Below are 13,754 nucleotides of genomic sequence, written 5' to 3' on the forward strand. Positions count from 1 at the left end.
GGGCACAAGGGGTTTAAAAGCGCTTACAAAGTCAGACACCTAACACAAGGCTTCCTGGGCTGCTGCTCGCTGGGATTTGTGGGGACCTCAGTGACCGTGATGAGCAGGGATATGCAGGACCCCCACCTGGGATTGGAGGGTCCTGGGCCAGGGAGGCCAGGGCGAATTTCTCCAGGGCTCTCTTAGGGCCCTCAGGCCTGGCCTTGCTCCCCGGCCCCACGCAGGCACCCTCTGTGATGGGGACACCCAGTCCCCAAGTCGACAAGAGGCTCCAGGAGAGGCAGTGCCCTGGCCCACCCAAGGGGCTGCTCCCCCCACCCCGAGGATGTGCGGGGATAACCAGCTGGGCCGCCTCCTGGTTCCGAGCCCACTTCAGTCTGAGCCCCCAGAGCCGAGTTAGGTCCCCTTGACCCCACGGCTGATAACCCCAGGGCCTTACCAAGCCCCACGATTTCCCCTGGGGAGACTCAGACTCTAGCGCGCATCTTCAGCGATCCTTCTCCTATCCGCAGTCACCCCGCTCCTCTGGGGACAGACTGCGGCAGGAGGCCACCGCGCAACACAGGCGGTCTGAGCCTGCTTCCTGCACCCATCAGGCCGCTCGTTTCATTCCTGCCCTGTTTCCACTCCATCCGCTCAAGAGGCACTGACCGAGAACCCGCCACGTGCCACCCGCCCGTCCCAGGCCCTGGAGCGTGCTGGCGACAGTCCAGTTTGCGGCTCCTTGGGACTCCAAGGAAGCAGGGTCATCTCTGCCTAGTTCCCCAGGGCCCAGCCTTGAGTTCGGCCTGAATCCATCCCCAAGTTGCAGTTGATACTCCAACGGGGAGCCCCTGGCCACCCACTCACAGCGCCCCCTACCAGCCCGGAGGTCTCTTTTGCAGGAGGCCAGGCGGCACTCGCTCCGTGCGCGGTACTCACTCTTCTCTTGCGCTCCACTCTCCGTGCAAGAGCCCCTCTATCTTTTGAGGCTTAGGCTCTGCGTGGCTTTCACTTCTCCCCGGCCTCGCGGCCGCCTACCCATGCCTTCCTCACTGATGGGCACGTCGGTCTTTCCCTCACGTCTCATAACTGGGACCTCACCGTCCACCACGTTCAGGCCATTACCGCGTCGCAGAGGTTATCGGGATTGCGGACTCATGTCTCCCAGCACCGGATGTGCGCGCGGCACGGTGCTGTTGACTGAAGTAAAAAGCACAGCCTAAAAGCTGAGAACTACATTTTATTCAGTAGATTTTCTTAGGACTCGAGCTGGAACACAGCTTCTGTGATGGCTGTAAGAAGCTGTTTCAAAGAGACAAGGTAGAAGCCAGGATACAGGAGTTTTTGCAACAAAGACCAGGTAGTCAGAACATCAAAAGATCACTGTTAATTAAAGGAAACCAAATATCTCAAGTTAAGGAATTTAGCGCTTTTCTATGTACGGGAAGGTGCAAAGGTCTGGGCTCATTGAAATCATTCCCCTGATGTGCACCTGAGCTGTCCAGGACCCGTGTCCTGTGCGTCCACATCCTGAGTCCACTCGGGGCCACTGCTGGGGGTGGCAGCAGGGCGGGGCTGCCTGCCTGTCTGCATCCCGAGTTCCCTCCCCTCACTGTCCGGTGGTAGTAGTGGCTGATGACTTGATGGCCGCACCGTCCTTTGTTAACTGATACGGCTGCAATATTTCTCATTCACGGGGCTGTCAGGAGCCAGTTCTAGAAGTCTCCTGGGGTCAAAGGAGGTTTCGGGCCTGGCTACTCAAAGTGTGGTCCCCGGACCAGGGCAGAAGTATCACAGCGAGCTTGTTGGTCACACTGACTCCCAGGCTGGCCTCTGGGACCGATTGCATCAGAATCTGCAAGACCTCCAGGTGACTCCTGTGCTTGTCGATCTTAGAGAAGCAAAGCGTTCAGAGCATGCTTGCTATGGGGAGAAAAGGGGAAAAGAAAAAGAAAACAGGAAAGCAGCAATGAAGTTTTAATCAAGGACGTCAGTCCAGGAGCAGTGAATTTAGCTGCAGGTCTGAATGCCGAAGTTCCGGCACAGACTCCCACCACTTCCCGCTGGTCTGTCCCTGGCGTGGGACAAGCAGCTCACAGGCAGTTACAGAAGAGGTCAGCTGGATGCCCTCAAGCAACTTGCCCCAGCAACCTGACTCCCCCCACCCCCCAGCCCTCTGTTACTCTGGAAGAAGGAAAACCATCTGGGAGCTTTCCCGAGCAGGACGGGATCTGTGTGCCTGTGCATCCCTGTTCCCCGGGACCTCGCCGCCTCACAGCCCAGCACCTCCGCTGCGGAAGCGCATCTGCTGGAATCAACCAGCTCAAGAATGCAGCGGGGGTGGCAGCCCTGCCACTAAGTGGTCCCCAGCTTGGCTATAAACCTGGCCCTGGCAGCAGCCAGGTGACCTCACACTGGCTTTTGTCTGGGCGTTGTGGTAATGACCTAACACTGGAGTGAGCAGTCTTCACCTCCAAGACGGGGCACATTGCTCAGAAAATAAAGTGCCAAGGTGATGACATCAGAATCTTAAAATAAATTCCATTTGGCCACCGTAAGATTTCTAAGGACTAGAATTACCGCTTGACGTTGCTTTCCTTACCTTCTGTCTGCGACTCGTCTCCTCCCTAGAGATAAGCAGTGGTGAGGGTTTCCCCTCCAATTACAGTGCGTCCTGCTGCTCGCGCAGGCCGGATTCAGCACCGTGAGGTCATCCGGTTCCCCAACAGACATGGAAACCAATGGCTCCCCAAATGTTTGGACTAGAGACGCTGAAACCCAATTTTGGTTTCCCAGAATTCTTCCTCCCCCCCAACCCCTGGCACAGCCTCTGTTAAACCAAATATTTTTTTTTCACTGAGACAGGTTTTGAATAAATACAGCCATAAATGATTCCATCATGCTTCAAATAAACATAGAATAGTCAGTTGCCAATTTCTAAATCCTGCCGTATTGTTTTAAAAGCAGCTTTTAAAGGCTATGATTCCCAGACCCCCACCTCGCCCCAGGAGTCTGCTGAAATGACCCATCTTTTTCCTTTGCACTTTGGGGCCCAGAGCGAGGACGAGTCACCTAAAATGGTGCTGAATGGAGGAAGCAGAGGCTTCTCCCCAAGCCACCTGAGCCGTCTCAGGTGGGGAGATGGAGTGGGTGCTGAGTGGAGGTCAGCCCCATTCCAGGAGAAGCAGCAGAAAACTCCTGAAGCCCCCAGACCTGTCGGACAGCCAGCATCAGACCTGCCGGGCGGCCAGCTCCAGACCTGCCGGCGGCCAGCACCAGACCTGCTGGACCGACAGTGTCCGTCCGACCTGCTGGACAGCCAGCACCCGTGCAGTTTAGGCAATGGTGGGTGTGGAGGCTGCAGTTGTGTAGAATAGAAGGGTCCTCTCGTCTGCAGAAGTCAGCCGGCAGTTCTGGTGCCCCCTCTGCACCCCTTGGGAGGCTGGGGCAGGAATGGGGAATATTACCTAAACACAATCAAGTTCCACATAGAAAGCCAATGCCTCCAGTTCTCCTTGATGGTTTTCAGCTTGTTTATCCGTCATCTTCCCCACGTCCCTTGTGGAAAGGGCCATTTGCGATGCTCACGGAAACCAGCGGCTCCTGTATTCATTCATCCACAGCTCTGCTGGAGGTGAGTCTCCCCCGGCCGCTTACTCTGAGCCTCAAGCTGAGCAGACCACCTCCCCCGCCTTCACCTCCCTTTGGGGGTGTTCCAGGACAGATAAGGGCTATTTTAGCCCAGGTCCACATGGTTAAAGATGGAGACCCACTGGGGGAAGGACTTCATTCAAACACAAATCATTATTTTGCCTGTGCTGTACTCTCTGCCATGAATCCCAATAATGAGAAGAGCTGTCTGTGTTTGAATTCCATTTCCATTCTTTTCGGGGGAGTGAGGGGGCGGTAATTAGGTTCACTTATTTATTTATTAGTGGCGGCACTGGGGATTGAACCAGGACCTCACGCACGCTAAGCACGCGTCTGCCACTGAGCTCTACCCTCCCCAGATTCCATTTTCTACGCCAACAAATCAGACTTGAATTCTCCATCCTTCCACCTGCCCGGGCCTGTGCGCCTGTGAGGCCCCAAGGTTCATCCTGCACCCTGACAGATGCCAGCTCATCAGCGGACTCTAGGGACCACGAGGACTTCGTCATCCTGAGACAAACAGGCAGGGAAGGGGAATACACCAAGGTGGGCATGGGGTAGGGGGAGGATTGGGAGGGTGGGAAACTAGGACCCTTGGGGTCCAGGGGTCTTGAAAGTCTTCAGGTGGGAAAATTCATAGTAATGCCAGACACACACACAGACACAGACACACACAGACACAGACACACACAGCATTTCGGTGCATCGGTGCAGTCTCCCTGTGAGACTTAGCTACAGGGGCTAAATGCAGCTGGCATGTGCCTGCCTGGCCAGTCCCCGGGCCCGGAGGACTGAGAGGTCAAGGCTGAAGCTCTGCTTCTGGAAGCATTTCCTTCATCCCATCCACAGCCCCCTCCCACCGCCCCTGCCCAGCCAGCCGTCAAGGGCACCTCTGCACCCACAGACCCTGAAACAGGCCGGACCAAGACCTCAGATGGCCCCGGGAAGCCCCGAGTAGACAGGAGAGGGGCTGCGGGGCTCAGTCCCCTCCCGCCCCACGGTCACCCAGCTAAATGGAAGCAGAGGAGCTGGTGGGGCTGAGGCTGGGGAGGAGGGCTCACCAGGGCAGGGAAGCCAGTGCTGAGCCAGAGGGAGGCTGGGCTCACATGTGTTTGCCCAGGCTCCAGGCCTCGTAACCAAGGAGAGCCCCGTATAGTCAGAAAGAGCAGTAGACCGTCAGCTCATGAAATCCATGTCCTCCTCCCCCGGCCACCAAGCAGGAGGGGGCCCAGGCTGAAAACATACATGAGCGCCGTCTCAGTCAGCTCAGGCTACTAAAACGAAATGCCAGAGACCAGGCAGATAATTAACAACAGACATTCAGAGGCTAGAAGTCTGAGATCAAGGCACCGGCAGATTCGGTGTCTGGTGAGGGCCCACTTCTGGTTCATGGACAGTGTCCCTCACGTGGTGGGAGGGACGAGGAGCTCTCCAGGGTCCTTTTCCATGAGGGCACTAACCCCATTCATTGGGGCTCCCCCTTCAGGACCTCATCACCTAGTGGAGGCCCCATTTCCTAACACCATCACATCAAGCATTCAGATGTCAACATACGAATTTTGGGGGAGACACAAACATTCAGACAGCAGGTGTGTAGAATCCGTGTGATGATGGAATTTCAGGGTCCAGTTTCTTCTTGAACATCTCCAATGCAGGGGACTGCTGGACCTTGAAGTGTATTCCAGGGGTCAAAGCCACAGCCCAGGGGTGTCTAGGGTGAGCCGAGGCTGGAACTAGATGCAGGAAGACCCTCCAAGCTGAGGCAGGCTGGGTGGGAGGGGGCTGGGACGGGCTGTGAAAGGGGAGCTACAGTGCCTGCCAAAAGGAATGAGTTCTACGAGGCTTATATTTTTAAATCTTTAATGAAATGACAGTGGGGTCCCAAGGCTGTCAGTCTTCTGACAAGTGGTGCCCTTGGTTCTTAGGGACAGGACAAGAGCTCGTGGATGCAGCTGCGGGGCCGGCCCGCACACCTGCCTCCCCGTGTGTGCACGGCCTCCCCAAGGAGAGCCGTTGTCAGAACGGAGCCAGAGTCAGGCCTTGAGGCTCGCAGGCCCAGTTCCATCATTTATCACCTGTTGGCCGCACCTGACCTCCCCGAGGCTCAGCTTCCTCGTGGGTAGGATGAGGATGAGGCCAACGCCTGGCCCCCAAGGCCTCGTCAGGGTCAAAGGAAAGCACAGGTGGAAGAAGGTGTTGTAAATGCAAAGTGCTTTTCTTTACCATTGTCACTGTTGGCGCTGCTGGCAACACTGATGATGGTATTAAAGTAGACACCGCGCAACAGCCCACGGCCGGAGGCCAGAACCCTCACCCGTGCTCCTCGCCCGGAGCCTGGCGGGCGTCCTGCGCTCGCTCGTGCCCCCAAAGAGACCCCGCAGCCCACGGTTTCTAGCACGTGGCAGTGATGACCCTGGTCTTCTGACCCCTTAGACTACGCAAGTCGGGAGCGCCTGATGGGAGGGAATCTGTCCTGGAGGGAGCCAGGGTACGACCATTCCTAACAAAAGGGTAAACAGATGCTCTGAAATACGATGTCGGTTTTTAGATCCTGTGGTCCCCTGGCTCCGCTGCCACCCAGCGCTGCCCACCTGGGACTCCTCATGAGGGGAGCTCCTGCCTCAGGCAACATAGATGACCGTGAGGGGCCAGCTGGGACCGGCGTGCCACCCACCGGGGCCGGCCAGGCCAGCCTGCCCCCATGGACGACCGCAGCAGGAGAAGTGTGACTCAGCTTCGTTCTACTTTGGGTTGCAGCGACCTCACGACCTGGAGCGTGAGGAGGAAGGCTGACCAGGACCAGAGACCCCTCCTGACCTTGGCTCTGGTCTGGGTCCCAGCAAAGCATCCACCTTCTTGACTCACCACTGCTGTCGGTTTAAAAAACCTTGAGGCTCATCACGTCTGAATTCCCAGCCATAGGCTCAAGGGTACAGGATGCTTGTGGGCATCTGAAGCTCCTGACGTGTTTTGATCTGTTTCAGACCCCACCCTGTAGGAGACACCAGCGGGAGGTAATTGAGGGAAGAGCTGTGATCTTGGCAGGAAGATCGGAGCTGCCTCTGGTGGCCGGCGCAGCCGACCCGACCCGACGGGCCCTCCACGGTGGGATTCAAAACTCATTAGGAAGGTCACCTGGCCCCAGACACATCCCCGCTGGGCTGAACCGCTCCTCCCCCTCAAGCTTAATCAGACTAGGACGCAGTTGGCAGCCATGCGACTATTTTGTAGGACAAATTCATTTAGAAACAAGTTTCAAAATGTCAGAGAAGCCTGGCTCCCGCTGCTTTGTTGCGATCCAGAGATCACAGTGGATAAATGGGACTCACGAAGGGCATCACAGAGCATTCCTCCGAGAATAGCTCCTCATCCTCAAACAGCATGTGCCCTTATTAGTGTTTCAGTCGGATGGACATAACACACCCTTATAAATGTCCAAGTAAACGCCCGTAATTGACCACAAGGAGTGAGTGACCATAGGACGAAAGCAGAACTTTCACTGATGCCTGAGTTTCGCTTCTCTCATAACAAACCCTAAGATGAGGCTCTGCATACAAGCAGCTGGTTTGGATGGTGGTCCCGGGAAGCACAGGAGAGGGGGGAGGTTGGGCAGTTTAACCAGAGAGCTGGTCCCTCTGGGGCTGCGTGGAGGCACCAGACGGAATAGGATTGCTCAAGGAAGAAAGAAAGAACATTTCTCCAAGTTCCATTCTGGTTGCTTGGGGGTCACTCCTGGACCTTGCCTCCCCGTCCTCCAGCCCATCCAGTGAGCTGGACAGACTCACACCTGAGGCCAGAGAACATCCTTGACCCAGCAGACGCCGTTCCCACAGAGCAGCCAGGGGTTTCTAGGGGAGGGGACCCTGCAGCATGGCTGGGGTGCTAACAGACCCCACTGGAGGAACGACACTTGGCTCTGTCCCCTGCAGACTGCAGAGCCTTCATGTACGTGTGGGTTTAGAGAATCTGGGTGCTTCACGGAAAGACCCAGCTCTCTATCGCATCCCCTCTTCCCCACCCGCATCCCAGCTCTGCTGGCCGTGCCCACGACAGGTGTGCGTGCGTCCACAGTGGAGTACGTTCCCCGGCCCCACGGCCCGCCCCTTCTCCCCACCGCTCCCCTCCTTAAAGGACCCCACAACCCACCCATTGTTCATGCCGGGGACAGGGTCACCGTGACCTTCCCTGGGTCCTCATCACCCACTTTTCATCAGCCTCCAGTTCAGAGGAATTCAGCCTCCTGAATCCTCTTCTCATCCAGCCTCTCCTCCCCCTGCCGTCACTCTGGCCCAAACTACTACCTTCCCTCCACTCGACGTCAGCAGCCACTTCCAGCGTGGTCCGCACCGCATGCGGCTGCTCCAGGCACAGACTGCTCTGTCCGCCAGCCCAGCAGCCAGGTGCTCTGTAGGAGGTCCCCAGTGAATAACCAGGTGAGTGAAGGAACCAGCTCCTTTCAGACCGATTTGGAATCCACTACCTGCCACCAGCGTGAGCAGGCACATGCGCGCGCGCGCACACACACACACACACACACTCCCCTTCGCCCTTCCCTGCCACCCAACTTTCCACTCTGAGCCTAAATGTCACTTACAGATGCTTTGTCTGGCTCTGAAGCCAGGTGAGGTCCAGTTGTCACAACCCGGCCTTTTTCATCACACCCCTTATCACAATGGAATTAAAGATTTGTACAATTTCATATTCGGTTATCGTCTGTCTTCTCCACACATCTCTAAACTCCCTGACGGCCAGAATAACCGCCGACCCCACCCCCAGCCCCTAGCACCAAGCGGGCAGTCAACACCGTATCTGGTGAATGATGCAAGAGGGAGTCAAGCCGGATTTAAGGAGGTAGATGCTGCCAGCCCTCAGAGCCGGGGAAGGGGTGGGGGGCCTGCATTAGACTTGGGGTGTTCAAATGAGCTGAGAACGCAAAGCCACCGTCAAGTGGAAGCAAGAACTTAGATTGTTGGCTGAAGCAAGAGGTAGGGGGCCTGGAGGAAGCTTGAAGGCAGCTGGATCCAGGAAGTTTGGCTTCTGCTCCGTAACCTGTGGGCCAGGGAGAGAGACTTTGTCAGGACATCAGCTTAGGAGAGAGATGACGAAGCTGAGCCCTAGCTGAGCACATGGCTTCTTTGTCCAGCCAATGAGCGTTGTCCCAGCAAACTGAGGTCAGCAGAGGGAGGGGGAGGGGCCCTCCCAGAGGCTCAGGACAGGTGAGGACGAGTCTGAGAGCCCCGTCAGAAGGGCTGTGAGGCCACCTGATCCAAGCTGCCCTGTGGTCAAGTTCAGGTCATCTGACCCAAGCTCCAGCGTGGCCAGGGTTGGGCAAGACTGGCCCCTCTGCAAGCATTGGGAAACTCCTGGGATAAGCTTCAGCAAGGGAGTCAGAGAAGAAGCCGTGGGGACACAGACATGGGCCTGGTCACCCCGGGGAAGGCCAGCGTCCACCAGCACTGGTAACTTTTAGGATTTCTAACAGCTCCCTGTTTTGTTCGGTCTCGCCTGCGTCCCAGCCTTGGCCAGTAGTAAAACTCAAGCATCAGTTTCCTGTGGCTACAGTCACAGTGACCACCAACGGTGCTTAAAACAGCACACGTGCATGACCTTCACATTCTGGAGGTCAGAAGTTTAAAATCAAGCTATTGGTGGGGCTGCATTCCATTCAGGAGATTCCTCTCAAGGAGAGAACTCATTTCCTGGCCTTTGCCAGCTTCAAGAGTCCACCTGCATCCTCGGCTGATGGCCCCTCCTCCACGTCCAAGGCCAGCAACACAGCATCCTCTCTCCTCTCTCCTCTCTGATCTCTGCTCCATCCCATCTTCTCTGACCCCCTTGCCTCCCTCTTTCCCTTGTTAAGACCCCTGTGATCACACTTAGGGCCTGCCTGGATAATCCAGAGCAATCTTCCCCTCTGAAGATCCTTAGCTTAACTGCATCTGCAAAGTCCCTTTTGCCCATAAGGAAACTTTCACAGGTTCTGAGGGTTAGGACGTGAGTCTCTTTGAGGGGCCATTATTCTGTCTCCTGCAGCCCTTAGGAATGAAAAATGGTTTGTGTCCTTGTCCTCAAGAAAGCAGAATAGAGAAAACAGTGGGAAGCTTGCATCCGGCTCCGATATTGGGGGCTGAGAAGTGGTGCGGCAGGCGAACCCCAGGGGAGGCGAGCCATCACAGCCAGCGCAGAGCCTCCAGGAGCAGGGAGCCCAGACCAGGGGAAAGGAGCCGTGCAGCACGGAGAAACAGCTCTGTAGGCTGGCCAGCAAGCTGCCTGGGCTTTCCAAGTTGGATAGAGCAGGATTCTGGGGACAGATTCCGGAAGGCCATCTCCACCTCCTCGGCCATCGTCTCTCCAATGCCGCTGTGAAAAGGGTAACATCCCATCTGAGGAAGCCTTGAGGACCCTTCTGGCATGTAGCCCTCTCTCACCTGTTTCCGTCCTCCAGGATCTCGAACGTGTGACTCCAAATGGAAAGAATGAGACTCATGCCAAGAATCGCGGTGACCGACAAAGCTTGATGTCAGTTCAAGATGAAACTTGTTGGCGTGTTGATTTGTGTTCCTAACCAACCTGGATGCTGAAACGTTGCATCTGTTTACACTCCTGTCACTCATTTATTCGGTTGTGCAATCCCCAGGTACCTGGCAGTAACTCTGCTCGCAGACCTTTGACCTGCTCCCAGGGATTCGGACCTCTTTTCCCACCACTTCCACTAGGAAGGGCCACCGCAGTCAGGCATCCTGTCTGACTCCCTCGAGACCGAACGACAGCCCAAGAATTGACCCGGGAAGGCCGTGCTCTAAAATAGACCGAGGCGGGGAGGGAGGGCCCTGGCAGCAAGTCCAAGAAGCGAGAGGGCTCCAAAGCCAGCCTTGGTGACAGCTGGCCTGTCCACACCTGCCGGCCCACTTCTGTTGGTTTCTTTTTTCTGTTTGTTGTAACAGCTTTACTGGGATGCAATTCATACGCCATACAATTCACCCAGAGTGTAAAATTCAATCATTTTTAGTATATTCACAGAACTGTGCAATCATCACCACAGTCGCTTGCAGAACATGACCATCACCCCAGAAAGGAGCCCTTCAGCTGTCACCTCCCCATCCTCCCAGCTCTCCCAACCCCCTGCCCTGGGCAACCACTAATCCGCTCTCTGTATCTGTAGATCTGCCTGTTCTGGACATTTCATATGAACAGGACAATACAAAATGTGGCTTCGTGTGTCTGGCTTCTTTCACTTAATAGAATGGTTTTGGGGGTGGGTGGGTGTAGCTCAGTGGTAGAGCACATACTTAGCATGCACGAGGTCCCGGGTTCAATTCCTGGCACCTCCATTAAAGAAAAAAGTCAATTTAAAAATAGAATGTTTTCAAGTTTCATCCATGTCGTTGCAGGTATCGGTTCTCCGTTCCCGTTTATGGCTGAGTAATATTCCACCATGTGGACAGAGCACATCTTGTTTTCCCTGTCGTCTGTTGATGTGGGTTGTTTCCACCTGTTGTGAAGAGTGCTACGGCCCCATTTCTCGAGTTGTTTCTCATAAAAGACTTGTGTGTGTTTGCAGCGGGGAAGGGATCTTTGCCCCACCCAGAACTTGGTCTAGGCTGGCACCATTGGTGCCCCCTTCTCTGTCCTCAGATCAAACCCTGTGTAAGGATTTTCAGCAGCTCCACTCTTCCTGGGGGGCCTCACCGTGAACCCTGAGGACCCTGGAGCGAGTCCATCCAGCCCACTCGCCGCCAGCCGCAGCCCAGGGACCTGCAGGAGGCTCAGGGAGGATGGCTGTGGTGCGGGTCTCCACAGGACCACGCCCATTCACCTAAACCACGGTTCTTAGGCTCCTGTCACATCACGCCCTGGGACTCGGCCATTCTCGGGTGCTAGCGACTGTAAACTCAAGAATCAGTTTCCTTAACCCAGACCGAAACATCGTGAGGCGGGTTGCTGCCCGCACCCGAACACTGTCGTTATAAAGTTCTCGGAGCAAAGCCTTTCCCTGCAGAGTAATGTAAGCTTCTCACCTGTGCTTTCTTCACTTGGACCAAATCCCACCAAAGTTCACGCGTCACTTCTGTCCTTGCTGGGAAATCGACGGGACTCTTACTGAAAACTGTGGCCCCCTGGGAATGAAACACTGGCAGGGGAAAGTGGAAAAGCAGATCGCCGCGTGCGCATCAGACCCCAACACACACGTGCACACACACGTGCGGTGCTGACTCGGGTGTCTGGGCCCCAAAGGCCCCCTCAGGTCACAGAGAATGGAAGGGACCGTGGGCAATGGGTCCCGAGGACCGTGTGCTGAACTGACCCAAACAGGGCACAACCACGTGGTGGGTATTTGGGCCCCACAGACGAAAACACATGGGGAGACCAAAGTCAAATTAGCCAGAGGCTTAGACCTGGGGGGAGAAAGGCAACGAGAGAGCACCGTGGAAGGAAGTGGCGAAGAAACAGGGACAATTGAGAGGAGCCGGCGACGTCACCTGGACAGACTGGGGGAAGCACGGACTGGAGGAAGGCCGGAAAGTTCAGGAGAGGTGAAGTGTCGGCGGGGGAGGAAAGGCCGGGAAGGAGAACGCGGCCGGCGCGTGCTGCGGAGGCCCCGGCCGGCCGGCGGGCAGGCCGCAGGCGGGAGCCGAGCGGGCAGTGAGCAAGGACCCGGCGGGAGGCCACGGGCGGCTCCTAGACGAGATCGTGCAGTGCGGCGGGAGCCCGCAGGGCCTCGGGAACCTCGAGTCTGTGGGCGGAGGGGAGACGCGCTCTCCGACGGTGTCCGCTTTTCACCTGGAAGCGAGGTCGGGTGACAACAGAAGCAGTGGCCGTGCCTCTCTCGGCAGGTGCGCCCAGCCGTCCTCACACCTGGTCTTCACAGGAAGCTCCTGCCACCCCGGGTAGAGGTGAGGACAAGGACTCACCTGAGCTTGCACACATGACCCCGCCCCCCGCCGCCCAGGTCTCCTGGCTGCAGACCCCGGCCCCCAAGGGGAGCGCTCTGCGAGCTGATGGCAGGGCAGCTGCCCCAGTGCCCGCCTTCCCCCAGCTGTGCACGGGGCCACTTCAGCCCACCTTGAAGACTGCTCTGGGATGTGGCTTGGGCGTCAGGCTTTTGGAAAGCCCCTGGGTGAATCTAATCACTGCCAAAGTGAGGCTGAACACTGCTGCCAGGGGCCCCCTTCCGTGGGGCAGGGGAGTTTCTGGGCTTCATCCACATTTGAGAGTCTGCCAGGCGGGCCAGCCACCAGCTGTGCACAAATTTAACGAATTTTTAAAGTCTGCAAACAGTGACATCTGGTCATTCGTGGGACTCTATGTTTTAAAATGAGCTTTGAACCAAAGGCCCAGCAGGGTGGGTCAGCACCCAGGAGCAAGGACAAAACTGGGTGAGGCTGGGTGAGGGCAGTTCCACCCTAGCAACCCTCCTGAGGGGCAGGTTCAAGGTGAGCCACTCCCGTGAGGGCACAGCACCTGCCTATCAGGTTAGGCCAGTCCTGCAATCACCCGACAGCCAGAGAGCTTCTCGCCTGGATCAGCGCTTGGCATGCTGTGGGATCTACTCATCATGGGCTGGATGGAACAGCCCCAGGGGGGCAGCTCCCCCAGGGTTGAGCCTCAGCTGCACAGGGACCCTTCCCAAAAGAAAGCCCGAGGCCAGGGACTACCTCCAAGGCACAGGCCTTTTAAACCCTCCTCCCTGGATCATGGCTAGAGCTCCCTCTGGCTAACTCGGCCCCAGGCCCCCAGCGCCTCTGTGAGAGTCCTAACCAGCCCCTCAGAGCACCTCTGAGAGCGCAAAGCCCAGCCACACCTGCTTGGGGAGCTATTCTGAAGCAGGTCCTCCAGTTCAACCACAGGTGCCTTTCGTCCCCGGCGGAAGTTACTGAGTGCCCACTGGGCTTGTTGCTCTGGCCCTGCCCGAATTTGTGGTCCAGTAGTACTCTCCTCCTAGCTGCGCCAGAGTCTCATTTTTGCCTGTGGTGAGCCCCTGCACCTTGGCCAAAGGGAACTTGGTCCTCTGTGCTGACCCTCCGGCACCCTCTGGGGTCCCTCCTACACCCCCACCCCTAGCCCAGCTTGCACCGGCCTGGGGACAGGCAGTGGGTGCTGAGGGCCCTGGAGCCGGGCGC

General features: G+C 56.8%; 1 long non-coding RNA gene across 2 annotated transcripts; it reads right to left on the minus strand.

Moving 5' to 3' along the window:
- Positions 1–1,209: 1,209 nt before the first annotated feature.
- LOC123611749 (uncharacterized) lies at positions 1,210–10,865 on the minus strand. 2 transcript variants are annotated; one of them, XR_012501552.1, is made up of 3 exons: positions 10,062–10,807; positions 2,585–8,682; positions 1,210–1,905 (listed from the first exon to the last, which is right to left on the minus strand). It is a non-coding gene; the product is annotated as an uncharacterized LOC123611749 (long non-coding RNA). The 2 variants fall into 2 exon arrangements; XR_012501536.1 differs by having other exon boundaries at positions 1,210–8,682; positions 10,062–10,865.
- Between the last annotated feature and the right edge of the window lie 2,889 nt (positions 10,866–13,754).

Source organism: Camelus bactrianus, chromosome 1 (assembly GCF_048773025.1).
Source record: "Camelus bactrianus isolate YW-2024 breed Bactrian camel chromosome 1, ASM4877302v1, whole genome shotgun sequence".
Lineage (NCBI taxonomy): Eukaryota > Metazoa > Chordata > Mammalia > Artiodactyla > Camelidae > Camelus > Camelus bactrianus.